Source organism: Lepus europaeus, chromosome 3, assembly GCF_033115175.1.
Source record: "Lepus europaeus isolate LE1 chromosome 3, mLepTim1.pri, whole genome shotgun sequence".
NCBI lineage: Eukaryota > Metazoa > Chordata > Mammalia > Lagomorpha > Leporidae > Lepus > Lepus europaeus.
The window spans coordinates 72203439-72230970 of NC_084829.1; the positions used below are offsets into that span (position 1 = coordinate 72203439).

At 39.1% G+C, this 27532-nt stretch overlaps 1 pseudogene; it reads left to right on the plus strand.

Annotated features, from left to right (window-relative positions):
• LOC133756574 (synembryn-A-like) overlaps window positions 1-27203 on the plus strand; it is an 85908-nt pseudogene extending 58705 nt beyond the window's left edge.
• Window positions 27204-27532: the final 329 nt, after the last annotated feature.

Genomic DNA, 27532 nt, shown 5'->3' on the forward strand with positions numbered 1-27532 from the left:
ATATAGTGAGTCAGGAAGGAAAGGATGAACAGCTGGCTAAAAATTAACACAAATAGTCAAATAATCAACCTTCTCATGAGAATCACCCTCCAAGGACATACCTCCAATACCTAAAACCTCCCACAACATTCAGATCATCTGTACTCTTAATGCATCAACTCTTTACATTAAGACAACAATAGTTTAAATGTCTTGCATTAGTTCTGGGGAGACAAGTCCTACTAACCCATGATAGTATCCTCATATGAGCCTTTATTTTTATTTAGCTGATTTTCTCCATCTTCAGGAAAAAACAAGAGGTGATTTGAAATAAAGAGTTAAAAAGTATAGAGCATCTAGTCATTACTGCAGAGCAGAAAGCTCAATCCCATCACCAGAAACAAATATAAATACCAGAGGGAAGGTGTTCAAAGGCAAAAAGGAAAAAATCTACAGGAGCCAGATAAGTTCCCATTAGGAACAGAAGCTAAACAGCTCACAGAGGTCTCATAAGTCTACATAAGCTTGAGAGAGGTGAAAAGGCCATAGGAATATGGCAGTAGAGATGTTAGAACTAAATATGGAATTTGGGGAAAGTTTGTCCATAAAATGAGAACCATACAATTTCTGCCAACTAGACTGGAAAAGCAGCAGAATGCTGGCAAAGAATGTCCCACAATTTAAAAAAGAAATGATTCCTCAAACTGAAGGAGCCACCCAAGCTTTACTCAGAGAATAAAGTCCACATTTATTCATATTGCAGAAGAGATGAAAACAATAAAGACAAAAAAAAACACTGAAAGATGAGAGAAAGCAGTAGATAAATAAATACATCAGGACCAAAAACTATGAAGAATAAAGTCACAGAAAAAATTGTATCACCATATATCTTTTGTTATAAAAGAATGATTAAAAATGAAAGCAGCACAATGTAAACAGTTTATAAAAGAAACTAAATGAAAAAAGAAAGAGAAATGGTTGCTAAAATCAAATTTTAAAATTAGGTAGACATAAATCTGGCAGGTCTCTGAGAGAAAAAGATGAGAATAAGAAAGTAAAAACAACACTATATTGAATTTAACTACAGAAACAAAGACGACTTTTTAAAATTGTAATAATTACAAATATATAAATCTTTTTATAAGTATATTGAACATGTTAATGAAATTGAAGATTCAAGATGAAAGTACAAATTTGCAAAATTGACACAAAAAGCAGTAGACAATCTATTACACTATAAATAATTAGTCAAGAATCTTCCCTTTTCAAAAAAATGCAGTAATCCCAGAAGCATATGAGAAATTTCCACTAAATATTTGTAAAACAAATCAGGTGTTATTTGAACCATTCTATAATATTAAAATACATAAGGCATCTAAACAACATTTCACAATGGGTCATATAACCATTACACCAAAGCCAGACTAGGAAAAGTACTACACACACACTAGGAAAAGTACTACAATTATATTCTGTTCTCATGGTTAGCATACTATAAAAATCACTATGTAGCATACTAGAAGATTAAGTTCACTACTTTTTATTTTTAAAAAATATTTAATTATTTATTTATTTTTAAAATCAGACTTACAAAGACAGAGAGGGAGAGAGAGATCTTCCATCCACTGGTTCAGCCCCTAGATAGTCACAATGGACAGTCTGGGGCAAGACGAAGCCAGGGGCTAGGAGGTTCATCTGGGTCTGCCACATGGATGGCAGGCACCCAAACACTTGGTCATCTGCTACTGCTTTTCTCAGGTCATTAGCAGGAAGCTGGATCAGAAGTGGAGCATATGGGACATAAACCAGTGCCCATATGGGATGCTTTGTAGCAGGTGATGGATTTACCTGCTATGCCACAAAACTAGTCCCTAAGTTCAGTAATTTTTAAATGCGTAAATGTATATATATACATATATTTATATACACACATTCATATATAGAGCATAAATATATATCATATAGGGTAAAACTATAAATGAAATTAAAAGGAAAAATATCTAAACCTTCAATCATTTTAATAAATGCTAAAAATAGATAAACTGATAAACTATATTAATCAATCCTGATTTTCCAATTTGAAAAACTAAGTTCAAGGGCCCAGGTTGTGGTGCAGTGGTTTAAGCTGCCACTTTCCATGACTGAATCCTAAATCGGAGTGCCAGTTTCAGTTCAGGCTACTCTGCTTCTGATCCAGCTCCCTGCTAATGCACATGGAAAGGCAACAAATGATGGCCCAAGTATTTGGGCCCCTGCCACCCATATAGGAGACCAGGATGGAGCTCCTGCCTCCTAGCTTCATCCTGGCACAGAATTATTTACTGTTTCCACTAGGGAAGTGAATCAGTGGGCAGAATAACTCTCTCTCACCTTCATTCAGTGTCACTTGGCCTTTCAAATAAATAAATAAATCTTTTTTAAAAAACTAAGTTTAATACAGAAAGAAGTGTTCTTAACTTCAAAACATATCTACAAGTATGGCAAATACTATATTTAATTATGAAGCAAAAGATATAATTCAAGAAGTCTGGGAAATGGAAGATTGTTTACTCTCACCTTTTATTCCACAGTGTAAAGAAAGTCTTAGCTTTTGAACTAATATTAAAGGAAATATATATATGTATATATATATATATATACAGTATTGGAAGATAAAAGATAACTTATTATTTGTGTATAGTTTCATTGTGTGCTTTGAAATGCACCAAAGGAAAACTTGTATTCAGTATAATGGTTGGCCTTTGAACAATGACTTACTAGAAATCTAATAAAGAAATAAAGTATACTTAAAAAGTAATTGCAAAAAAAAGAAAAATGAAAAAAGTTATTGCAAGAAATATATGAAACAAATGTAATTTTGACTAAAAGTCATTTTTAAAATAGGTAGGCAAATGAAAATTCATTTTATGTTCTTTGACAGAAAGAACTAATTTTTAATCACTTCTCAGCCTTTTGGCTAAGATCAAGTATAGAAAGAACTAATTTTACAAAAACATGAGTTGTCACATTATACTCATAAAAGTATACATAAAATATACCATCAATTTATAATTTCTAAAATATAATAGCTCAGTGGCAACATATTTTCAAAGAAAAATCTATGTGAAATAATAGAAACTGTGAGGAAATCAGTATTGTAGGCAACTGTGACATGCTAGACCTAGGCAGTTAGTAAAATTACAGGCAAGCTGGAATTCTCACAACATGGCAATGTAACCCTATCTCTTTTTATTCAACTTTTATTTAAGAAATATAAATTTCCAAAGTACAACCTTTGGATTTCAGTGACTTTTTCCCCCTTAACCTCCCTCTTACACGCAACCATCCCATCTCCCACTCCCTCTCCCATCCCATTCTTCAAGATTCATTTTCAATTCTCTTTATAAACAGAAGATCAATTTAGTATATACTAAGTAAAGATTTCAACAGACTGCACCCACACAGACACACAAGGTATAGAGTACTATTTGAGTAGCAGTTTTACCGTTAATTCGCACAGTACAACATATTAAGGACAGAGATCCTACATGGGGAGTAAGTGCACAGTGACTCCTGTTGTTGATTTAACAATTGACGTTCTTATTTAGGAAATCAGTAATCACTTGAGAGTCTTGTCATGAGCTGCCAAGGCTATGGAAGCCTCTTGAGTTCACCAGCTCTTATCTTATTTAGATAAGGCCATAGTCAAAGTAGAAGTTCTCTCCTCCCTTCAGAGAATGGTAACTCCTTCTTTGATGGCCTGTTCTTTCCACTGGGATCTCACAGAGATCTTTCATTTAGGTCATTTTTTTTTTTTTTTTTTTGCCACAGTATCTTGACTTTCCATGCCTCATGGGCTTTTTAGCCAGATCCGAATGCCCTAAGGGCTGACTCTGAGGCCAGAGTGCTGTTTAAGACATCTGCCATTCTGTGAGTCTGCTGTGTATCCTGCTTCCCATGTAGGATCATTCTCTCCTTTTTAATTATATCAATTATTATTTTCAGACACTGATATTATTTATATAATCCCTCTGACACTCAATCCTATCTTTTTTATCAATTATGAACTTAAATGATCACTTTAACAAGTAAGATGGCATTGGTGCATGCCACCTTGACAGGATTGAATTGGAATCCTCTGGCACGTTTGTAGCTCTACCATTAGGAGTAAGTCCGAGTGAGCATGTGCCAAACTTTACATCTCCTTCCTCTCTTATTCCCACTCTTATATTTAACAGGGATCACTTTTCAGTTAATTTTAAATGCCTAAGAATATTTGTGTGTTAATTAAAGAGTTCAACCAATGGTATTAAGTAGAACAAAAAAATACTAAAAGGAATAAAATAGTAAGTTGTTCCTCGACAGTCAGGACAAGGGCTGATCAAGTCATTGTTTCTCATAGTTTCCCTTTCACTTCAACAGGTTTCCTTTTAGGTGTTCAGTTAGTTGTCACTGATCTCTTTAACTGTCAGCTTAATACCCCCACCTTCCCAGGATGCACTGTCTCTGCTGGGACCATGGCATATACTTAGAACCCACTCTGTTTGCATATCCAATTTTGGTACAATACCCTACCTTATAAAAAGAGAGTGGGAAGTAGTTTTTCTTCATCATGAACCACATTTACAGGTACCATTCTTTCTTTCTCTCCCCCTTTCATGGCAACCCTCTGGCCCACTCGTGATAGGTATTTCCCCAACTGGGGCATCAGCTCAAATTCACATATAAAGGTATGCTAATTCCCTCACTGTTAAAGAAATCCTGTTCCTATTTGCACATTACTAGTCTCCACTTGAAATTCTTACCTCTGCATGAGGCAAGAACTTAGATTGGAAATTAATATACTCATGCCCACACCATAATTGGTAATCCAAATAGGAGTTTGAAATAGTTGGAAAAGGAGTAGTAGAAATACCATTTCAGGTGTTTAATAATAGATACAAGCTAAAAAGGAAAGAATACCCCAGTGTGGGAAGCAGTCTAGATATCAGGCTATCTTTAAACATTGTCTGGTGACCTCAGACTCAGCCCAGGGAGTATTCTGGTTTGGCAGAAAAGCTCCTAATGCTGTAATCTAACCCTATCCATGACTCCTATCTTCAAAAAGTTTTATTATTATGGGAGTTAATGGAAAACCTTGTCCTAGGAAATTTATTTTGGCATTTGCTTGTCAAATATAGGATATAACTATTAAATAGCATAATCCTGAACAACCAACTGGTCAGAGGACATAAACAAAGCAGAAATTTTTAAAAAACCTGAAGATAAATGAAAAAAAATACAACTTATCAAAATTTGTGGGATTCAATGGAAGTAGTAGTTAAGAGGGAAATTTATAAACAGTATGTACCTATAATAAAAAAGAATAACCTCAAATAAGTTAAGTTTATACCTAATGGGATTATATAAGAGCAAACTAAATCCAAAGTTAGCTGAAGAAAGAATACACTAAAGATTAGAGCAGAAATTGATAGAGAACTGATCAAGTCCTCTCTGAATTTGCCCCCTACACAGGGCTCTCACTCTAATGTCCTTGGACCCAGAGAATTAGAATCAGGTTTTGAGCCCAAGGACCTGTGACATTTCACCGCCAGAGCCCTGCCCGCCCAGCACCAGCTTCTCAAAGCCAGATTCCAAGGCTGGCTCCCAGGAGCCAGAGAGGGGCAGCGATGAGACAAAGCAGCCCAGACCTCAGGCATCAGCCATGGAGGCCTGAGCCCCAGCAGCAAGGATAAGGATGAGGACCAGCTCACACAAACTATCCTACCCAGTACAGGGCCAGCAACTCATTTCTGACCCAGGCTCAGGAACCCATTTCTGGGTTCCCCACCCCCAGGAGAAGCTGTAAAGCTGCCTGGGTGCTGAACTCACTGAAAGAGGAGCTACAGAAAGACAAGGAGGCCATGGCACTGGCCAGCTCTGTGCAGAGCTGCCTTGCCTGCAAGTGCTTCTTCTACAGCTGGAAGGGAGGCATCTTCATCTGCTCCTACAGCTGTAACGAGATGGGAGACAACAACAACGTAACAACTTCAGGAACCTGACTTATAACCTGTACTATCCACAAGAGCAAGATCATGATGCTCAGGAATGTTATTCATGGATGCCAAGCCTCAGGCATCTTCCTGCACCCCGAGGCGCTGACATCCAGAAGAAGTCCAATGTGCTCATCCCCAGTAACCTGTTCCACTGTGCCTACCCTCCAGCATTGTCTTCATCCTCTGTGATGGAAAGGCATCATCCTAAACAATCAAATCTTTTCAAATAAGGTATACATTTATACCTTGCATCACAGAAATCCAACTGTGAGTGGGAATCACATCTTCAAGGGTCATGGGTCAGCATAGCAGTGAACAAAAACAGCAAAGACCTCATCAGAGGCTACACTTATAGAAGTTGCAGACCAAGTCTGTCTTTCCTTCAGTGGATTCTCAACACAGAGCCACACCTTCCTCATACACTTACTGAGCACACACTGAGGTAGGCCAAGTTCCAGAGGCTGGAAAAGCAGCAGTGAATGAAGCAGACATCATCTCTGCTCTCAGAAACGAACATTTCAGGAGAAGGAAGGAATTGAATAAATAATAAAACCACACTTAATACAAGCCAAAAAAAAAAAAAAAAAGAAAAACAGGAAATCCTGCAACATGTGACAGCATGAATGAACCTAGAGAACATTAGGTTAAGAGAAATAAGCCAGTGACAGAACCAATCTGACTTGATTCCACCTCTATGATGTATCCAAAATAATCAAATTCATCAGAGTAGGATGTGACTGGCAAAGTTCAAAGGAGGGGGGAATGGGGAGTTGAGAATCAAGGGGCATAAAATCACAATTATTTGCAATGAGTAAGAAGTTGTAAAGGATTGCTATGCAACATTGTCCCTACATGTAACAATTTGAGACTTTTAAAAATCTTAAGATATTAGATACCATGTTAACTGTTTTTACCATAGTAAAAGAAAAATTTTAAAGTAACAATAATGAGGATGAGGACGAAGAGGACAAGGATGATAGCAATAGTTTGAGGTCCCTTCTAACTCTAACATTCTATGATATGTGTTCTTGAAAGTTACGTATCAGTTTACACAACTCAGCTTGACTTGAAGGCATATTTTCACACAAATTTCTGATTTTCAGATGAAAAAATAAAGTGAAAATGTTGTCTAATGTGTATAATCACCTAATCATTTGCTTGACAATAAAGCAGAATGTGAATTGCAAAGTAAAGGTTTTATAACTGACATGCAAAATAATTTAAAAACAAACATATTTTGTCTATCTCAGTAACCAAACTTATCTAATATATAATAAACATATCATTTAACAGGCCTTATTGTTATTAACAAAATAACTAATAAGGACATAAGTTTATGTCTTGTTGAATGGTTTTCTAATTTATAAGTAAATATGTTAATGAAAGTAATCAAAGGAATAAAAAGTTTATGAGGCAGAATAAAGTAGATTACACATCAAAAATATAACATAGAATGTTCTAAGTAAACAAGAGAATCACTTTACAAACCTGAAAAGCAAAACTCTTGATGGGATAAAAAAAAATTTTAAATACATTATCAAAGAATATGTATTTCATATTGAAAGAAGATTATGTAATCAATTAATTCTACCCTCCGATAACTGTAAAATAGGTGATTTATATTATGCTGAAAATTAAAATGAGAGTTTTGGGTTCCAGATTTTATCTTCATCCTCTCACATCACATGCTTGATTCTCACTCCCTATTAAAGATTCATAAAAATCAGGGTAATATGTTTCCCTGTAGCAAATACATTTAAACATCCACACTCTGTCTAATAAAGAAAACTACTTTTCAAAATTAAAGACAATGCATAAAACTCTTATTCACAGAACCTTGGTTAAAACGCCACTTCTTGGTAGATAGAGTCAGAAAAGACAGTCTCCCATTAACATTGACACTCAGAATGAGGAAGGCACTCGGAAAAATCACCAAGGGCCTGCACTAAAAGGAATTAGAGGTTATCTTAGTCCAAACATATTGTCAACTTTAATGAGAGCCAGATGGCTTTAAACACCACATTATAAAATTACCAAGTAGCAGAACCTGAACTTGAACCCAAATATCTCAGCTTTTGACCTGGTCCTCTCTCCATTCTGACCTTCTGAGTTCTGGATCAGAAAAAAGTCATAAACAATTTTACTTTCACCATCAGGAATGAAAAGATTGTGATTATAGAAAAAAAAAGTAGACACAGCAGTACTTTCATGCTGGCTATGTTAATTTTCTATTGCTGCTGTTAAGAAATTACCTCAAAATGTGAAGCTTAAGGAAGCAAATTTATTATCTTATAGCTCTGCTTATTAGAATCCAACACTAGGGGGCCAGCATTGTGGCCAAGTGGGTAAATGATTCAGGTGTGATGACCTGATCAGCCAATTTTAATCCTCCAATGCCTTGGAGGTTGGGCCTGGGCGCTGTCTTCCAATGTTGCATTTTCCTTGTGTCCCTAGCTTTTAAGACCGTGACATCTGCCCCCATTTCAATTAAACCCACAAAGGCAATGTCATCTAAATATAGGATCAATTTTGGCCTCAGATTGAAGATAGGCACTGACCAGTTAATGGTGGTAGGACTCCCTCTTACCTGATGGGCTGAGGGCTGCCCCACTGGGAGTTTAAAGACTTGGTCTTGCAATCTTTTGCCCAATGAAAGCCTTTTTTACTTCTGGGACACAGCTTTTTGGGCTTGCCCCGTCTGTCAGCGTTTGGGCAGTATCGCCATACATGTCCCGTTTCCTGACATCCCCAACAACAGCAAACCAAACCCAAAACAATAGGAAAAAAGAAATAATTAAAATTAGATAAGAAATCAATAAAATTGAAACCAAAAAAATACAAAAGATCAGCAAAATGAAGAGCTGCTTTTTTGAAAAAATAAGCAAAATTTACACACCACTGGCACAGCTAATCAAAAAAAAAAAAAAATAGACAGAGAAGACCCAAACCAATAAAATTAGAGATGAAAAAGGAAATGTAACAACAGACACCACAGGGAAAATAAAGAAACATCAGAAACTAGCACAAAGAGCTGTATGCCAACAAACTGGGAAACCTAGAAAAAATGGATAGATTCTGGGACACAAACAACCTACCTAAATTGAGCCATGAAGACATAGAAAACCTAAACAGACCCAGAACAAAGATGTAAATTGAATCAGTAATAAAGACCTCAAAAAAGAAAAGCCTAGGATAAGATAGCTTCACTGCTCATTCTCTACCAGAAATTTAAAGAACTTACTCCAATTCTCAAGTTATTCAAAAGAATTGAAAGGGAGGGGATCCTCCCAAATTCTTTCTATGAAGCCAGCATAACCATAATTCCTAAACTCGAAAAAGATGTAATAGGGAAAGAGAACTACAGACCAATTTCCCTGATGAACAGACACAAAAATACTCAGCAAAATTCTGGCCAATCAAATCCAACAACAACTTCAACAAAGGAAAACTCTCTTGTTATTTGGTTCATAAATTCTTAACAGAGGTGGATAGGCCCTGGTGAAAAGTGTTTTCATTTCTACTAGAGACACTCTATCTGCTAGATCAAGACCATGGATTGTTCATCAGTTACATAAGTTGCAATGGAAACCTGAGTTAACTGGTAACAGGTTTCTAACATATTTTAACAATATTTTGAACACTTCTTTATCTGAATATTGTTCAGAACACTGATGACTTAAGTCTATGAAATTTGAGTGTCTTGATTACTGTCAGGACCAAATATTTTCTTAAATAATATATGATACATGTATAAGACATACTTTGTGTAAAGGTACTTATTTAAGAAAAGGAAGCTTAGCATCCAGTTCAAGGATTTCATTAATTTAAAGAAGACAAAGTAAATACACTCTCCCAAGAAAATGGAAACAAATGTCTGGAGCTGGTTTTTGCTCTGCACAAAACTAAAAGAATCCCCTAAAGACCCCAAACAATAGTCTAAGTTTAAGTTCTCAGTCTCATAAAGCAACTATTTTAATTAAATGCAGAGATGGTCCACCAACTTCAGTACTCAATTATCTAAGACTTTAAGGAAAAAAAAAAACATTAAATAGCATTAATAAAGATGCTGACAAACTCATGATTATGGAGAGCAGAAAGTGTTTTCAATGAAAGTGATGGTTACTGTTGCTATTATAATAAATGAGGTCTTATAACTGGGCTGGTGTAAGCACTTCCTCATGTTGTTTAAAATAATCCATAAAACTCTACATGTGTGGTTTGAACCACACATGCCTTGAGGAAATGTGACTGCAAAAAGCAATGCAAATCCATGTCTCTAATAGTAAAGAAGGCACACTCAGGAATATTTTGCAATGGCTTGGGACAATTTAAACTAATATTCATAATTTGAGGGAAAAAAAAGAAGTGTTGCTGATGCTACCCCACAAACCTAAGTGCTCAAAAATCTCTCCCTATCCTATATTTTTTTAAAAAGAACAAATGCATAGTTCATTCTATGTATGAGAATGACTCTCACAGGAGAAATTATTTTCCTGGTTGAGATCTCTTACAATCTTTTTATGTCACAGCAATGGTTGCCTCTTAGAAATCTGACAAAGAGCCGGCACCATGGCTCACTAGGCTAATCCTCCACCTTGCAGCGCCAGCACACCAGGTTCTAGTCCCGGTTGGGGCGCTGGATACTGTCCCGGTTGCCCCTCTTCCAGGCCAGCTCTCTGCTATGGCCCGGGAGTGCAGTGGAGGATGGCCCAAGTGCTTGGGCCCTGCACCCCATGGGAGACCAGGAGAAGCACCTGGCTCCTGGCTTCAGATCAGCGCAGTGCACTGGCCGCAGCGCGCCGGCCACGGCAGCCATTGGAGGGTGAACCAACGGCAAAGGAAGACCTTTCTCTCTGTCTCTCTCTCTCACTGTCCACTCTGTCAAAAAAAAAAAAAAAAAGAAATATGACAAAGAAATAACGTATATGAAATTATGAAGTATAAAAGTCCATAAAATATAACACTTTGTTATTTAGATCCAAACTTACAAACCATTACCATAAGTAGATGCTGGAAAAATGATTTATATTCCAAGTAATATTAACTGGTAAATAAATAGAACATGCTGGCTTTTAATAAATGTACCCAAAAAATATTCAACCAGACAGGAAAAAGTCCTGCTGAAAAGGAATTAATGTGGAAGAAATTCATTCTTCTTCCAAAAAACACACATCAAAAGTTGGCATTCTACAGTCCTTAGGCAAACGTAGCATTCCATTCAGAATCAGAGATGTAAGCATTTTTCCAGTGAAATGAACTTCATCTCTGGCCTTACACTTTGAAAAAGCTTATGACTAATTAAGTATATGGCACCACAGGCACACCATCATCTAACAATCTCTAAACCACAACATTCTGAAAAAACAATATCAGTCCTTCTTTCTAACATTATTTAATTAACAAAAAATTATGACTTTCATGTATTTATTTCCAAGTTGTAAAATGATACTGAAGGAACCAGCATTGTGACACAATGTGTGTTAAACAGTGTGTTAAATTTCCACCTAAGATGCTGGCATCCCATATTGGAGCACCACTTCAATCCCTGGATGCTGTGCTTCTGATTCAGCTCCCTGCTAATGTGCCTGGGAAAGCAGTTCTTTGGTCCCTGCTATCCATATGGAAGACCTGATGGAATTGGTTGAAGTGCTTGACCCCTGACACTCAGTTTGGTGACCCAAATGAAATTCCTGGCTCCTGACTTCAGCTTGGCCCAGACCTGGCAGTTGTGGCCACTTGGGGAGAGTCAACTGGCAGATGGAAAATATTTCTCTCTCTCTCTTTCACTTTCTCTCTTGCTCTTGTTCTCTCTGCCTTTCAAATAAATAAAAAATCTTCACCAAAACAAATATATTACAATAACTTCATAAGGATTACTTGAAGGTTTTAAAATAAGATGAATGATTTAACAGAGAGGATATACCATATCTCTTAAAAGGACAGTTTATTATTATTAAAATGTCAATTTATCTCAAAATAAAACAAATTTAAGAAAACTGCAATTAGAACCCAATGGGACCTTATTTGGAATTTATTAAAACAATTATATATTTTATGTGATGGGAAAGAAGCAATTAAAAAAGACTTGCCCTACTAAATATTAAAACTGACATAAAGACAGTATAATCAAAAATATATTTGACATGAAATAGACAAATAAATAAATGAAGCTGAGTAGAAAATCCAAAGAAATATTTAATATATGAAAAAATGGAATTTAAATTTTAATAGATGTTTTAATTGAATGTATTGACACAATTGCCACATATCTAGAAAAAAACAAAGTCATATTTCAGATGAATCAAAGCTTTAGATTTTAAATCCATAAATATGCTAAAATAGAGTTCAAGGTATGCGTAGACCATTTTCAAAGAAAACTCAGAATTCTCAGAAAAGAAAATAGATAAATGTAACTTCACTAAAATATAAAATGTCCCTGCAGTAAAGGTTACATTTTCTCTCACTGAAAGAAAAAATTTTCAACCATTAAAATTAACCTTCACTAAATAGCTATACACAAAGGCCCCTCAAATTGTGTAGTAGTTAGAAGAATAAGGATAAGAGACAGTATGTTGAAATGAAATCTGATGACCAATAAATATATTAAAAATGTTCAATTTCACTAGGAGTCTAGAAAATGCAAAGAATAAAAACAAAATAACAACAATGAAGCCCATCTTTTTACTGACCAATGGGAAAAATTCAGAATTGATAGCATCTAGTATTGGCAAAGGTTGTTTTATACTAATTGTGAAAATGTGAGCTGACATATTTTTAAAAGGTGACTTAGCATATTTATCAAAATTAAAAAGTGAATAACCCTTGTTCCAGCAATTCTATGTCTGCAATTCTGTCCATAGAGATTAGATGATCTATACCTAAAGATGAATGTTCATGAATATGTTCCAAAAGCTCGTAACCTCCAGCTTCTTCAATTGAGAAAGCTGGACAAACCATAGTAAAAATCATACCAGAGGATCTATGGAGTATGTAGTAGCCATTAAAAATAATAAATTTAATAAATATGCGATGACATGAAAATATACTCACTGCTTATTTTTATGTTAAAATGAAGGGTACCAAATAATTTGTATAGTACAATTTTTAATGGTTCATTATATTGTGGGTACATTTGCAGATAAGCATAAAAATATGGAACTACATATGTCAAATGGCTAACATTAATGTCAAAGAGCAGAGATAGAAGAACTGCAGATTGGAAAGAGAAGAAAAAGCCAATATTTGAATTGCTGCATCATTACTTTGATACTTAAAAACTCATTACTTAAAAACTCAGGCATATGTTAAATGTGATATAGTGTCATTGTTCACTGTTGCTTTCTCCATCTAAATTTTTACATGAGGGTTAATTTGTGTGTCGACTAAGAATTTTCTAGATAGTGGATACAAAACAATATAGTAATGTGACACTTAACAACAGGAATACATTCTGAGAAATGTACCATTAAGTGATTTTATCATTATATGACTCTTAAACAGATGCTACAGGCTATATGGTAGACTATTGCTCCCAGGACCATGATAAACAAGACAAAATGAGATTAAATCAAGCACAAGAGAGAATTATGTAATTGATAAGGTAAGCACAAAATGTATAAGGCTGTTGCTGGTATAACATAGCATGTTTTACAGTAACATTTTTTTCTAAATAGAAAGAATACCTTCCATGATAATGATAAAAAGCCTATTAAGTAGTCATTTATTGTCAACATCAAGTATTATGCACTATACATGATCAGATGTGCTATACTTTTACATGACACAGAATCAGCCCACACACGAGTAACACATTATGCTACATTGTTATGACTATGACATCACTAGGTCATAGGAATTTTTCAGCCTCATTAAAATCTTGTGGGACTATCTTGGTTTAAGTGGCTTGTCCTTGACTAAAACATCCTTATGCAGCTCATGACTATATTTCTTGATGTGATTTATAAGGATCATACTGGAAAATAACAGCAGTTTAATCAGAAGACTGAATCAACAAGGTACACTATCACCCATGTAGCAGGCATCATTTAACATTTTGAGGGCTCAAACAGAACACAATTGTGAAAAAAAAGTGAATTCACACTCCCTTCTTGAACTAGATCATATCCAACTTCTCCTATCCTTGGTCATCAGTACTTCTAGTTTTCAGACTTTCAGGTCAAACTGGAACTTAGAACTTGATTCCCACATTTTTGGGGCTTCAGGGATGCACTAGAACACCACTACCAGCTTTCCTGGCTTCCAGCTCGCAGATGGTAGAGCATGGAACTTCTCAGCCTCCATAATTATGTGAATCAATCCCACAAAATAAATTTTTTGTAATGGCTCTGTTTCTTTAGAGAACCCTGAATCCTAAGCTTCACCTACTCCTTTGGCCTATACATGTTCCTACCACTGTCAATTCATAGATAAACCAGGTCACTCACAGATAAACTGATAGTTCTAGGACTTAGTGTGATAAAAATATTTTATCAGTATTTAATAAATGGGAGTAGATATAACCCAGACTTCTGGTATTTTAGTTCTGAGAAATTACAGAAAATAATCTGTGATTGGAGTGTTTAATTCATTACAAAAATGTAGGTCTGGAGGAAAGGTATCTCAAATCAGCTCAGTTATTTACCAAATTATTCTTTGAAAGTACATCCATTGACATGTGAGTATTTTTCTACATAAAGTTTTACTTTCCCAAGTGCGGGCAAAAGTTTTGAAATTTTAAGCACTTTTGTAATGATAAAAAATTATTAACATTTATTGAAAGTTTACTTTGTGTCATATATTTGCTAAGCTCTTCATATTCATATCTCATTTTATTATCACAATTCTATTTGGCAAATATTATTATATGCTCTATTTTATAAGTGAAGAAGCTGAGGTTAAAAACTCTTTAAAAAAAAAAAAAAACTATAAAATGGTACCCAATCAGATGCCAAAATCCCCACCTTCTTAGGGTACATATGTTTGATTCAAGGACAATGAACCATGTATTAATCAAAGAGTAGTTTTTACTTCATTATCTAAATTCTAGGGGAAGGAACTGTGACAAATGAGCAGGTAAACACCATTTGTAAATGGAAACATTAATAGTTCCATACGACACGGAGAATATGAGGCATCAACAAATCTTTGATCTGAACAGCACTTTGCCTCCAGAAGGAAACCAGCAGTAGACACATTTAGAGGTAATGAGCAGTGATAGGAGACATTACCCCAAGTCCTAGAGCAATAGAATGAGGGAAAAAATAGCCAGTATCATGTGATCCCTAAGAAAACCAATAGAAGGCCGGCGCCGCGGCTCACTAGGCTAATCCTCTGCCTAGCGGCGCCGGCACACCGGGTTCTAGTCCCGGTCGGGGCACCGATCCTGTCCCGGTTGCCCCTCTTCCAGGCCAGCTCTCTGCTGTGGCCAGGGAGTGCAGTGGAGGATGGCCCAAGCCCTTGGGCCCTGCACCCCATGGGAGACCAGGATAAACACCTGGCTCCTGCCATCGGATCAGCGCGGTGCGCTGGCCGCAGCGCGCTACCGCGGCGGCCATTGGAGGGTGAACCAACGGCAAAAGGAAGACCTTTCTCTCTGTCTCTCTGTCACTGTCCACTCTGCCTGTCAAAAATTAAAAAAAAAAAAAAAAAGAAAACCAATAGAAGGTTTGTATTGTAGTTGACATAAATACAAGATCTTCCTTTGGATGGGTTAAATGTCAAAAATGTTTTATTGTAACTGTTATATTTACATGATTTTTTTCCTAATGTAAGCCCATGAAAAGAGACTTTGTATTCTTTAAAAAAAATATTTATTTGAAAGGCAGATTTACAGAGAGAGAAGGAGAGACAGAGAGAGACACAGAGAGAGGGAGGGTGGGAAGGAGGAAGAGAGAGAGAGAGAGAGAGAGAGAGATCCTCTGTCCACTGGTTTACTCCCCCGATGGTCACAACAGCCAGGCCTGGGCTAGGTCGAAGTCAGGAGCCAGTAGCTTCATCTAGTCTCACATATGGGTGGCAGGGCCCCAAGTGCTTGGGCCATCTTCTGCTACTTTTCTGAGGGAACTGGATCAGAAGTGGAGCGGCCAAACAGTGCCCTTGTGGGATGCTAGCACTGCAGGCAGTGGCTTAACACACTAAGCCACAAAGTCGGCCCCATGTTTACCCTGTTTTTAAAGTAATCATTGAGGCCAACATTCTGGTATACTGGGGTAAAGCCACTGCCTGCAACACTACCACCTCTTACGGGCACAGGTTCAGCCACTCCTCTTCCTATCCAGCTCTCAGTAATAGCCTGGGATAAGCAGCAGCAGATGGCCCAAGTACCCAATGTGGGAGACCCCATAAAGCTCCTGGCCACTAGCTTTGGCCTGGCCTACCCCTGGCCATTGTGGCCCTCTGGCCTTCTAGGGAATGAACCAATAGATTGAAGAGTTTCTCTTTATCTCTCTCTCTCTCTCCCTCCCCCCTCTCTGTTATTCTTTCAAATAAATCTTTAAAAATTCTTAAAAATCAAATGACCACCACCATTCCTGAATATTCCCTAGATTTGAACTAGATTTTCGCACACAGAGTAGCTCAGAAGACTCTCCTCACTTAGTTCTTTTTGTGGGTAATATCGTTAAGGAGAGAAGTTTGTTCTACTTAGATTGTGAAGGTCAAATGTGGCAGTAAGTTGCTTTAGAACACAGCCACAGACAAGAAGAACTCCAAAAACTTACAGACAGAATCTTGGGAAAACACAATGTAAGCAGCTTGTATTCAATTATCTTTACCGATACACAGAGCTAAGTTCCTACTGGAAATTTGTGATTGACTTCATAGCTTTCTGTTGCCTGTGCAAGTTCTCTAATGAAATTACTTCCATCAAGAAAAGTCAAGCTAAGAAGTATTGCAATGTGGCAGCAGAGAAATAAAGATTGAAAAGAGATTTGTTGTAATGATGCTTCTGTATCAGTTTAGGGCTCACTAGGAAACAGAGGTCACAGTCAAATACAGAAACATGGAAGGAGTTTAACAGAACAGCTGCTTACAGACATGCGGGCAGGGTATAGGGAAACCACAGAGCCTCAGGGCCAGAAATTCCAGTTACCACTCCTAAGCAAGAAAGGGGAAGCAGTTGTTAACTAATTCAGATCTGTATGGAAAAGATCACCTTAAAGGAGCTGTGATCTTCAGTTGAGGGACATATTCAACCAGTTAAGAATACACAAGAGGAGTCTGGGATTCTTCTTGACTATGACCTTCTGTGGGTACCTCCCTATTGGCCAAATCCAACTGACAGAGAGAAAGGGATACCCTTAATGCACTGCTAAAAGGTCAGCTTGCTTGGCATGGAATACAGTTGAGAGTGAGAGTAACAATGGAGGGACAAATGTAAGACACTCAGTGCAACATCTGTCTTAAAACTCAATGGCTGCCACAGGCTAAGATGATGATATTTAAAAGTAAAGAAAGCACACAGAATCTGTTGTTCACATAGTCCACAGAACAAAAATGTTTCATTCAGATCGCAAACGGAACAGCATAAACACGCCTTTGGCAGTGAGATCAAAAGACAGGGATTCCTTCACTGCTAGGGAATGTATCCTTCACAAGAACAGAAGGATCATTAATTTTGGAATTTGCTTCTCATAATTTATTTGTTGGAAAACAAGTACACCACAAGCATCCACATTTGCAAGATCAACATACACTTGTATCCCCATTTCCTCATCTGCTTTCACTGTGGTGGCTGACAGAAAATTAACTGAGAATGGGCATAATGCAGGGATGTTGAATGTCCTTAGTATTATTATAGATCATGTGTGTGTGATCTAAACATTATTTGTTTTCAGCATGTGGATGTACATTGCTACTCGTGTAGGTAAGAGTATTGTGATTTTCTCCACTTCAATCAATAATTATTCCATGAGTCCAAGAAGAATTACTTTTCTGTGTATGCCGTTGACAAACTATCAGCCTTTCCTTTCAATGGAATATTTCAAAAATAGTCTCAACTGACATCCTACTCTCATGATTATGTGATGATATGTCACTACAAGACGTTAACATACATTGTCCAAGATGTTAACCTAAAACCTGATAGTGTCATATAATTAAAGCAGAATATATTCTATATTGTCTTTTCACTAGGGTGTGTTTGTGTGTGTATATATACCCTATACATAGTCTTTTCTTATGCTACTCTTTCAACAAGAAAAAGAAAAAAATTGCCTTTTTATTTCTGATAAATGAACCAAATCTCCATCTAGGAATTTCTGAGAAAAGTTCATACTGTATGCAAAAAAAAAAAAAAAAAAAAAAAAAACTTTCAGTAGTCAATTACTTGTTTAAAAAAAAAAAAAGTTGGTTAGAAAGCCATTATCATTGAAGCATCTCTCCTGGTTGTTAGGAGTTCCTGGTCTCTAAAGATCAGTTTGTGAAAGCAATGTCAAAAGTGAACTCATGGGGGCCAGTGCTGTGGCGTAGTAAGCTAAGCCTCTGCCTGTGGCACTAGCATCCCATATGGACACCGGTTTGTGTCCCGGCTCCTCCTCTTCCCATCCCGCTCTGTGCTATGGCCTGGGAAAGCAGTAGAAGATGGCCCAAGTCCTTGGGCCCCTGCACCTGTGTGGGAGACCCAGAGGAAGCTCCTGGCTCCTGGCTTTGGATCGGCCCAGTTCTGGCCATCGCTGCCATTTGGGGAGTGAACCAGTATATGGAAGACCTCTCACCTCTCTCTGTGTGTCTCTTCCTCTCTCTGTTTATAACTCCATGTCTCAAATAAATTTTTTAAAGTGAACTGATGGAGAATCCTATACCCAGCTGGTTTCACTGATGAATTCTGCCAAATATTTAAGAAGGAAATTATACCATTTCTGTCTAATCTTTTCAGGAAATAAAAGAGGAGTAACACTTCCCGACTCACTTTATCATGCCAGCATTGCCCTGATACAAAAATAGACAAAGACATTACAGTAAAGGAAAATTCCAAACCAAAACAACAGACCTCATGAACATAAACCAAGAAAAATTACAGACCAGAACTACAGACTTCAGCAAGCTAGACTCTTTGGGCTTGCCCTCTATAAATAAAATTTAATTGGAATGCAGCCATATCCATCCATTTGCTGCAGCAGAGTTGAGCACAGCATATATGCTAGAAACCTTATGTCCTGAAAGTCCATTATGTTTACTATATAGTTGGCCAATTCCTAACATAGATGCAAAATTCCTCAACAAAGTTATAAGAACTCAGGTCCAAAATATACAAACCATAAAATACATACTGTGCAAGTCTGTACAGGAGGAAGTGAAGCAGAGGAGAGTGTCAGAGCTCAAGCAGGGTAAGGACAGCATCTGTTCATGAGGACAAGGACAGCTGCAAATCCACACAGGGTGTTTAGGGTCCAAGCAGAAAAGCAGAAGGTACAGGGTTACAGTGGCCTGGAGCGGACTACATAGGCTCAAATGAGAAACATTACCATGTTACAGGAAACAGTGACAATAAGAAAGTGGTCACATACATTGAGGTAACAAAGATTGAGACAATAAGTCAGCATGCAGAGAATGTTCTTGTTGTTAACAGAAAGTAACTAAAATCTTAGAAGATCCTAAAATCTTAGAAGAAAAGAAGCAAGAATATAGCCTAAAAGGCAATTAAGGACAGCTTGAAGGGCCTCCCACTCACCACACTGTGGACAATTAGAGCATCAAAAAGCAATATTAATGGATTATAAATTCAGTAAGCAAAATGAGTATCAATGAGTCCACGCTAATATAAATGACTGGATAAGTTAATAAGCAAACACAAATAAATAAATAAAGTTTCTCTGTAGACTAGAATGCAAACCAATAAGTGTGGAAGGAACACTGAATTGTAAAAATTACACAGTACTAATTAATTCAGCCAAGAAACATCAACAGATATTCAAACTAGAGGCATGAATCATTGTTAAATCTTCAATTGTGATTTTTATCCTTTTTTTAAATTCTCATTGTATAATTTGCACATAATTTTCATTATATTATTGTATCATAATTATATGAAGGTACAATCCTTATAAATTTCATTAAGATAAAAGATACTTAAAGCTCATGATTTAGGCTTAAACACCCCAGTCCAAGCCAGTACAACTCTGAGTATATACTCATTTTCTTTGAACCTGACACTCTACACAGATATATTCTTCTCTCTGGACTCGAGGCACCTTCCTCATAGGTGAAAACATACCTCACTTCCTCTGTAAAGATAAAACTACACCTGTATTTGTATTTTAAGAAGTCATCACTGTCAAAAACAAAAACTTTGTTTCCATTAGTTCTAGTAAATATTCCAGGGTTGATATTAATTTGTTCAGTTGAGGCCACATAACCATTACTCAACCAATCACTGTGTCAATAGTGAGGTGGGAGGAATGGAATGGAATATGCTACATGGACAGCACAAAGCCAGGTGCTGTGCCTCGGAATCAGTGAACTAGGTCAGCCCCTCCAGGACTGCATGGCTAAGGGTGAGATGCAAGCTGATGGTCTGAAGGGAACCCTGCAAGGTGTTGGATCCAAACTGAAGAACAGAAACAGGGAGCAAGACAATCCTGTGGGTGTCAACATATTTAGGAAACAAAGGAGAGTAGAACCATCAAAAACAAGAAAGAACAACCATTCAGGTAACAGAAGTGCAACATGCTAACATTGTGAGAACAAACAAATGTTTTAAGAAAGAGAGGGAGACCAAAAACGTTTTATACAGTAAATAGCAAAGAGAATGTTCAGAAAAAAAGTTCTGTGTATACAGCGGTCATTAGTTGACATTGGAGGGGGCTATTTGAGCAGAGTCATGGGAATGCAGCCAGAGTCATGGCTTGAATTGATGGGAAGGAAATGAAAGCAATGAACACTTCATTTGTCAAGAAGTGACAAGAAAGAATGAGCTAAGGTAATTAAAGAAATACATTTTTCTAAGGAGAAATTTGATGCTTATAGACAGACAGGAAATAATTAGATTTGCCACACATGAGAACTCTCCAGATAAAGGGGCCCATTAATTGGCTACTATTTCTGCTGTGCTCCAAATTGTATTACTTTCACATTTTCTATTTTCCTGTACTAGTATCATGTCTTGATAACCTGTGAAAAGCATGGTGTGTCTTACTAATCAATTTACCATAAAAAAGGTAAATTTACCATAAAAAAAGGCATAGTTTCTCTGAATAAACTAATAACAAAACAATATTTTAAGCGTGCTCCATTGAAATAAAGGCCTCAAGATTGACAAACTGCACTTGGGAATCCTCAGATTTTACATCTTCCCTATTCCCTACCAAGCAAACAGAAACAGGAAAAAGCAAAAACAAACTAACCAAAGCTGTGACAATTCCATGGGGAGACATATGCTAGTAGTTTATTCTTTATATGGGAACATCAAATGTCCATGGTAAAGAACTTCTAAATTTTCTACTTTTTATCTTTTATACAATTTAGACTTTTGTGCTTTATGTTTAGGACTATATTTTCAGCTAATTTTTGTGAAAAGTATAATGTCTGTCTAAATTGTTAATATCTTATATCTGAATGTCAAGTTTTTCCAGCAGCATTTATTGGGAGAATACTATTTTCCCCCGTCACTTTGCCTTTCTTCCTTTGTCAATTATCAGCGGACTCTGTGAGAGTACTTCCAAAGACTCATGGAAAATTAAAAGATATAATTTTTGATGCCAAAAAAAATGTCCAAGGTAAGTCACTCATTTATCAGGAGTGTATTTTTCAATCATTTATACAACAAATACTACAAGGGATCTTCCAAAATTGAATGGAAAATGCAGAGTATGAAAAACTGCATGGATTTAAAAAATTTTAACATCAAATAAATTTAACTTTAATTCCATTTTTTCCATGATCTTCTTGAAGTACCCTTTAGAAGTACTACATGTCTTAACAATAACATATACCTATAAGATGGATTTTCATTAGTACTGATTGAGAAGCTTTTTTGTTTGATTGCTGTCTGGATAATCTCACTTATTCTTCAGTATAATCTAAATACATCAATTACTGGGACAACAATTGAGTTTGTTGTCTTGATATATTCTCAAATGAAAACATGCTGTACCTGGAGCAAGAACTGTATCTTCTTGTCTCCTTTTGTCTATGCTCTTCCCTTAAGATAATACAGGTTTAGAAGAGTAATTGCCCATTTGAACAGTGAGCAGCTTCATGGTAAACGTCTATCTACATAATCCTAATAAAAATCAGAGTCAGAAGCACATGAAAAAAAAAATCCCTAAATAATAATATAACACTTCCATTGGGATTTATAGAGCTTGAGTTTTCACCTAATTAGAAATGGTTAGGAAATTAAGATTTGTCTAAAGTGTGGCAAAAGGCACAAAGACAGATGCCTGATGGAGAAAATCTGTTGTTCTTTTGGCCTACTGATTCTGTACAAACATATGTTGACAAATTGCCGAATAGAACTTTTTTTTAAAGAATTATTTTATTTATTTGAAAAACAGATTTACAGAGAGAAGTAGAGCCAGAGAGAGAGAGGTCTTCAATTCCACTGGTTCACTCCCCAAATGCCACAACAGCCAGAGCTGAGCTGGTCCAAAGCCAAGAGCCAGGAGCTTCTTCCAGGTCTCCCATGCAGGTGCAGTGGCCTGAGACCTTGGGCCATTTTCCACTGCTTTCCCAGGCCACAGCAGAGAGCTGGATCAGAAGAAGAGCAGCCAGGACTCGAACCAGCTCCCATATGGGATGCCAGCGCTGCAGGCTGGGGCCTTAACCCACTGCACCACAGCACCAGCCCCGCCTGATAGAACTTTTAAAAGTAAATTTTGCCTCCCCTTTGAAAGTAGTCATCTCAAAAAAAAAAAAAAAAAAAAAATCCTTAAGTAACCCAGTGCCCTCAGTCTGAATCTCTTCACTCTGGCTCATGGCTCTTTTTGTTTCCTAGCCAATGACTGTAGGAGAAAAATTCCAGAATTTCCTGCTGTGCCAGGAAAAGAGCCAAGATTAAATAAACAAGCCCCTCTGACCACCTCATGCTCCAGGCAAAGTATCCCTAATCCTCTCCCCATTTCAAACTCATCCTCAATACAAGCACTTCTCAGTTTAACAGCAAGACCCTTTCTCAATCACCTGGCTCATGTTTCCCACTCCCAACCCACCCCTGTGCCCACCTGTCTCCCTTTCTCATATTTCTTCAAATCTTTTCACAAGTGTTTCCATCTTCCAACCCTACCGTTTCTCTAGGAAACCAAAATCTCTTCATGATATCACAGTGTAGTAATTTGAGCACGTAGTAAAATCCTAAAGATACTGCCTTATTGGTTTGTCCTGTGACCTACAGAATGAGTCTAAATTTTTGTATTAAATGTACTTTTATCTGTTTTAGAGATACCTAAACTCTATCTTCAGTAATTTTCTTTGAATTGATAAAGCTTTAGAATCCTATCAAAACAATAACATCAATGAAACATCAATACCCAACATAGTATTTAAGGTGGGTACAATATCACTTTCAGCTGAGCTGCATATTGGATATCATGCATTGTATCTGAAACCACCACATGGTTTCTGTGCTCACTTACAGCTGAAATACTGGAGGGCTCATTATTGCCAGTAGGTGTTATCAAAATTTTTTAAATGAAATGCTATCCAAAAATTACAATAGCTCACAATTTAAAAGGTCTTAAGAAACTATAACTTAAGGTTCCGAGGTTGGGGCCGGCCCCGTGGCTCATTTGGTTAATCCTCCACTTGCGGCGCCAGCATCCCACATGGGCGCCAGTTCTAGTCCCGGTTGCTCCTCTTCCAATCCGGCTCTCTGCCGTGGCCCGGGAGTGCAGTGGAGGACGGCCCAGGTGCTTGGGCCCCTGCACCCACATGGGAGACCAGGAAGAAGCTCCTGGCTCCTGGCTTTGGATCGGCGCAGCTCCGGCCACTGCGGCCATTTGGGGAGTGAACCAATGGAAGGAAGACCTTTCTCTCTGTCTCTCACTGTCTATAACTCTATCTGTCAAATAAAAAAATAAATAAATAAAAAGATTCCGAGGCACTTGGGGATTCAAGAAATTCATTTCAGATCATTTGTCATGATTATCACATATCTTTTCTATGAAAATAATAGCAGCAGAATAACTAGAAAATATTTACATTTCCTAATAGAGTTAATTATTCTAGTGTTTTAGGGAAATAAAGAATTATTAGAACTTCCACATAATCTATGATAAATATCAAAAATAATATCTTAATTATATCCATAGGAATTGGTTCACCAAACTCTTCAATGCATTTATGCAGTGCCTATTGATCAAATCTTGGTAATTATCATTTTCCTTTCTATCATTTCTTCATGTTTGGAGCCTTCAAATTCCTTTCAGTTCTTCACAAAAAAAATAATAATTATTGTATACGGTAGTCACCCTACCATACTTTAAAGCATCAGAACTTATTACTTCTGGCTATGTCTTGGTGCCTTTTACCAACTTCCCTCTTTCCCCCTCCCCACTCTTCCTAGCCTCTAGTATTCGCTATTCATATTCATATTTATTTTTTTAATTTTCATACATGAGAGAGAACAGGTAGCATTTGTCTTTCTGTGCCTGACTTATTTCACTTAACATAATGTCCTCTAGTTTTGTCCATTTTGCTCCACCTAACACGGTTTCTTTCTTCTTTATGACTAAATTTTTTGTATCCATACCACATTTTTGTTACCCATGCATCTACCGATAGTCACTTGACTCCATATTTCGGCTACTGTGAATAGTTCTGCACTGAACATGGGAATACAGGTATCCCTTTCACACACTGACTTTATTTTCTTCAGAAATTCCCAGAAGGAGGATAGGGAACTCTTACAGGAAACCTGCTTTTATTTTCTCAAGAAATTGCCACACTGTTCTTTATACTGGCTATATTAATTACTAATATTGTTTTTAGGCAATCTACTTTTGTGTGTGGACAGAAAAAGCAAGTTAAAAAGAATTAATGGGCCGGCGCCACAGCTCACTAGGCTAATCCTCCGCCTTGCGGCGCCGGCACACCAGGTTCTAGTCCCGGTCGGGGCACCGATCCTGTCCCGGTTGCCCCTCTTCCAGGCCAGCTCTCTGCTGTGGCCAGGGAGTGCAGTAGAGGATGGCCCAAGTCCTTGGGCCCTGCACCCCATGGGAGACCAGGAGAAGCACCTGGCTCCTGCCATCAGATCAGCGCGGTGCACCGGCGGCAGCGCGCCTACCGCGGCGGCCATTGGAGGGTGAACCAACGGCAAAAGGAAGACCTTTCTCTCTGTCTCTCTCTCACTGTCCACTCTGCCTGTCAAAAAAAAAAAAAAAAGAATTATGGGCATGCCGGGTCCCAGCCTCCCGCGCGCTCCGGAGGCCGGGCTTCCGGGGCCAGGGCGGGACTGGTGGACAAGGCCCGGAGCGCGGGGAGAGGTTTACCTCACGTCTTCCGGGCATGGAGCCCCAGCAATGGCGGACGCCGTGGAGGCGAGGAAGTGGAGGTCTGCAGGTGGAAGGTGGACAACCGCGAGCACTCAGAGACCTTCGCCTCAGACACGTCCCGTGGGAGGACCGGAAGGTTAAGTGCGGAACTGAGGCAGTGCGGGCTGCGGCAGGTGCAAATGCTCTTCTCACCGCCTCACCAGAGACTCGCGGAGCTGCTGGTCTTAGTCCTGGAGCGGGGCTCGCCCGCCACCCACCGCGTCACCTGGCTGCAGTGTCCTCATCTTGTCCGGGGCCGCAGCTGCCTGAAGCCCGCGGCCCTGGCCCGCTAAGCCGGGGTCGTCCCCTCCGAGGGGCGCATCCCGGAGTGCGCAGTATGGACGTTGTCCTCGAGGCCCTCAGACGATTGTGCTGCCTCCTCGTGCTGATCAGCCCCGCGTCGCAGGTGCTGGCAGCGGAGGCCTGCCTACAAGCGAGGCTCCGGGAGCGCGCGGGGCTGTGCCGGGAGACGCGCCTCCCGCACGACGTCCGCTTCCTTGACTTAGCAGCTGCTCTTCCTGCTGACGGCGCTACGCTGCAGCTAAGGCTAGAGTGATCCCGGAAGAGAGCCCGCCTGCCCTCCTTCCTCCCCAGGAGACCGGACAGCCCACGGAGATCCTCAAAGTGCTCTTCAACATCACCTTACACTCCATCTAGCAGGAAGTGGACAAGGAAGACGCTGCCATTTCCGGGAACCTGGGGACCTTTCTATGGCACTGTTTGGTGGTTACTGCATGCAACTGGAGAACGCACAGAGGAATTCCGTGGCCACACAGCGAACCTGCTGGGGAACCTGCCCCTCAGGAGTCTGGATGTCCTGCTCGCCCTGGAGCCTCAGCCAGACACACAGGCTTGTTGCTGTGGATTCGTTCTGAGAGGAGCGTGGTGGGGGCAAGAGGCGCGCAGTCATCACACAGACCCCGAGAGCAGGTGAAAGCGGGCCAGAAGCTAGCAGCCTGCAGACTTGTTTATTTCAGTTGCTACAGCTGCTTATATAGCCAAGGCAGCCAATATGGTCAAGGGGCAGTGTATGCCATAACCAATCACAGCCTGTTGTCAGGCAGTTTTTGAAGCCATCCAATGACAGCCTGTTGCCAGGCAGGCTCCATTGCCAGCGGCCATCTTAGCATGGCCTTCTCATTCCACCACACAGGCTGAAGGAGGGTAGGGCTGAGCGTGTTGAGCTTGCTGACTTGAGTGTTCCAGCATGCAAATGTTCCTTATGGCCCCAGTGCTGCACCTGCCGTGGGACGTAAGGACCCGGATCGAGGTGGGGGAGCTGCTACGGAACAAGTTTGTCCACCTCAAGACACACCTGGACAAGGACGTGAAGAGGGTGGCTACTAAGTTCTCGTTTGCTCTGTGCTCTAAGACTGCCCCAAATCATCAAGTACACGGGATACAGGAATGCTGCTGGTCTCCTGCCTGCCAGGGCCTCATAGCAGGACACCAACCTGAGGGCCTGTACTGGGAAAACGGACCCAGACGAGTACAAGGAAGCCAAGGCCAGCATAAACCCAGTGACTAGGAGGATGGAGGAAAAGCCACCCAACTCCAACCACAGATGAGCAGAAGGAGCATGAGGCCATGAAGCTGGTGAACATGTTTGACAAGCTCTGCAGGCAGAGAGTCATCCAGTCCAAGGGAATGAGTCCCCAGGGTCGCCTCACGTTCCCTGCAGGAGACCATATATGAGACCATGGCTGGGCAGCTCTCCTCCCATCTCAACTCGGACCCTGACTGAGGATGGCAGCTCCTCTGCCCCCTTCAGACCTGGTGCTGCTTCTGCAGACATCCTGGGGGCCACAGCCTGGGAAGCCTAGTCCCACCGACTCCTGAGCCCAGGGCTTCTCTCCAATGTGGACCACCTCTCTTCTCTCCTAAGGTTCTGCTTGTGGTTTGCCACGGTCCAGTTTCCTGTCCCCAGGACCTGGTGTTCTTGTCCTGCTGTGACTCTGGACCCTTGATGTATGAATGAAGTTGTTTTCTCTCGCATGTGCCAAGAGACTGTATGCAGGGACCACCACTGGAGGGTAGGGCCTGCCTGGACAATGGACATGCATGTGAAGGTAG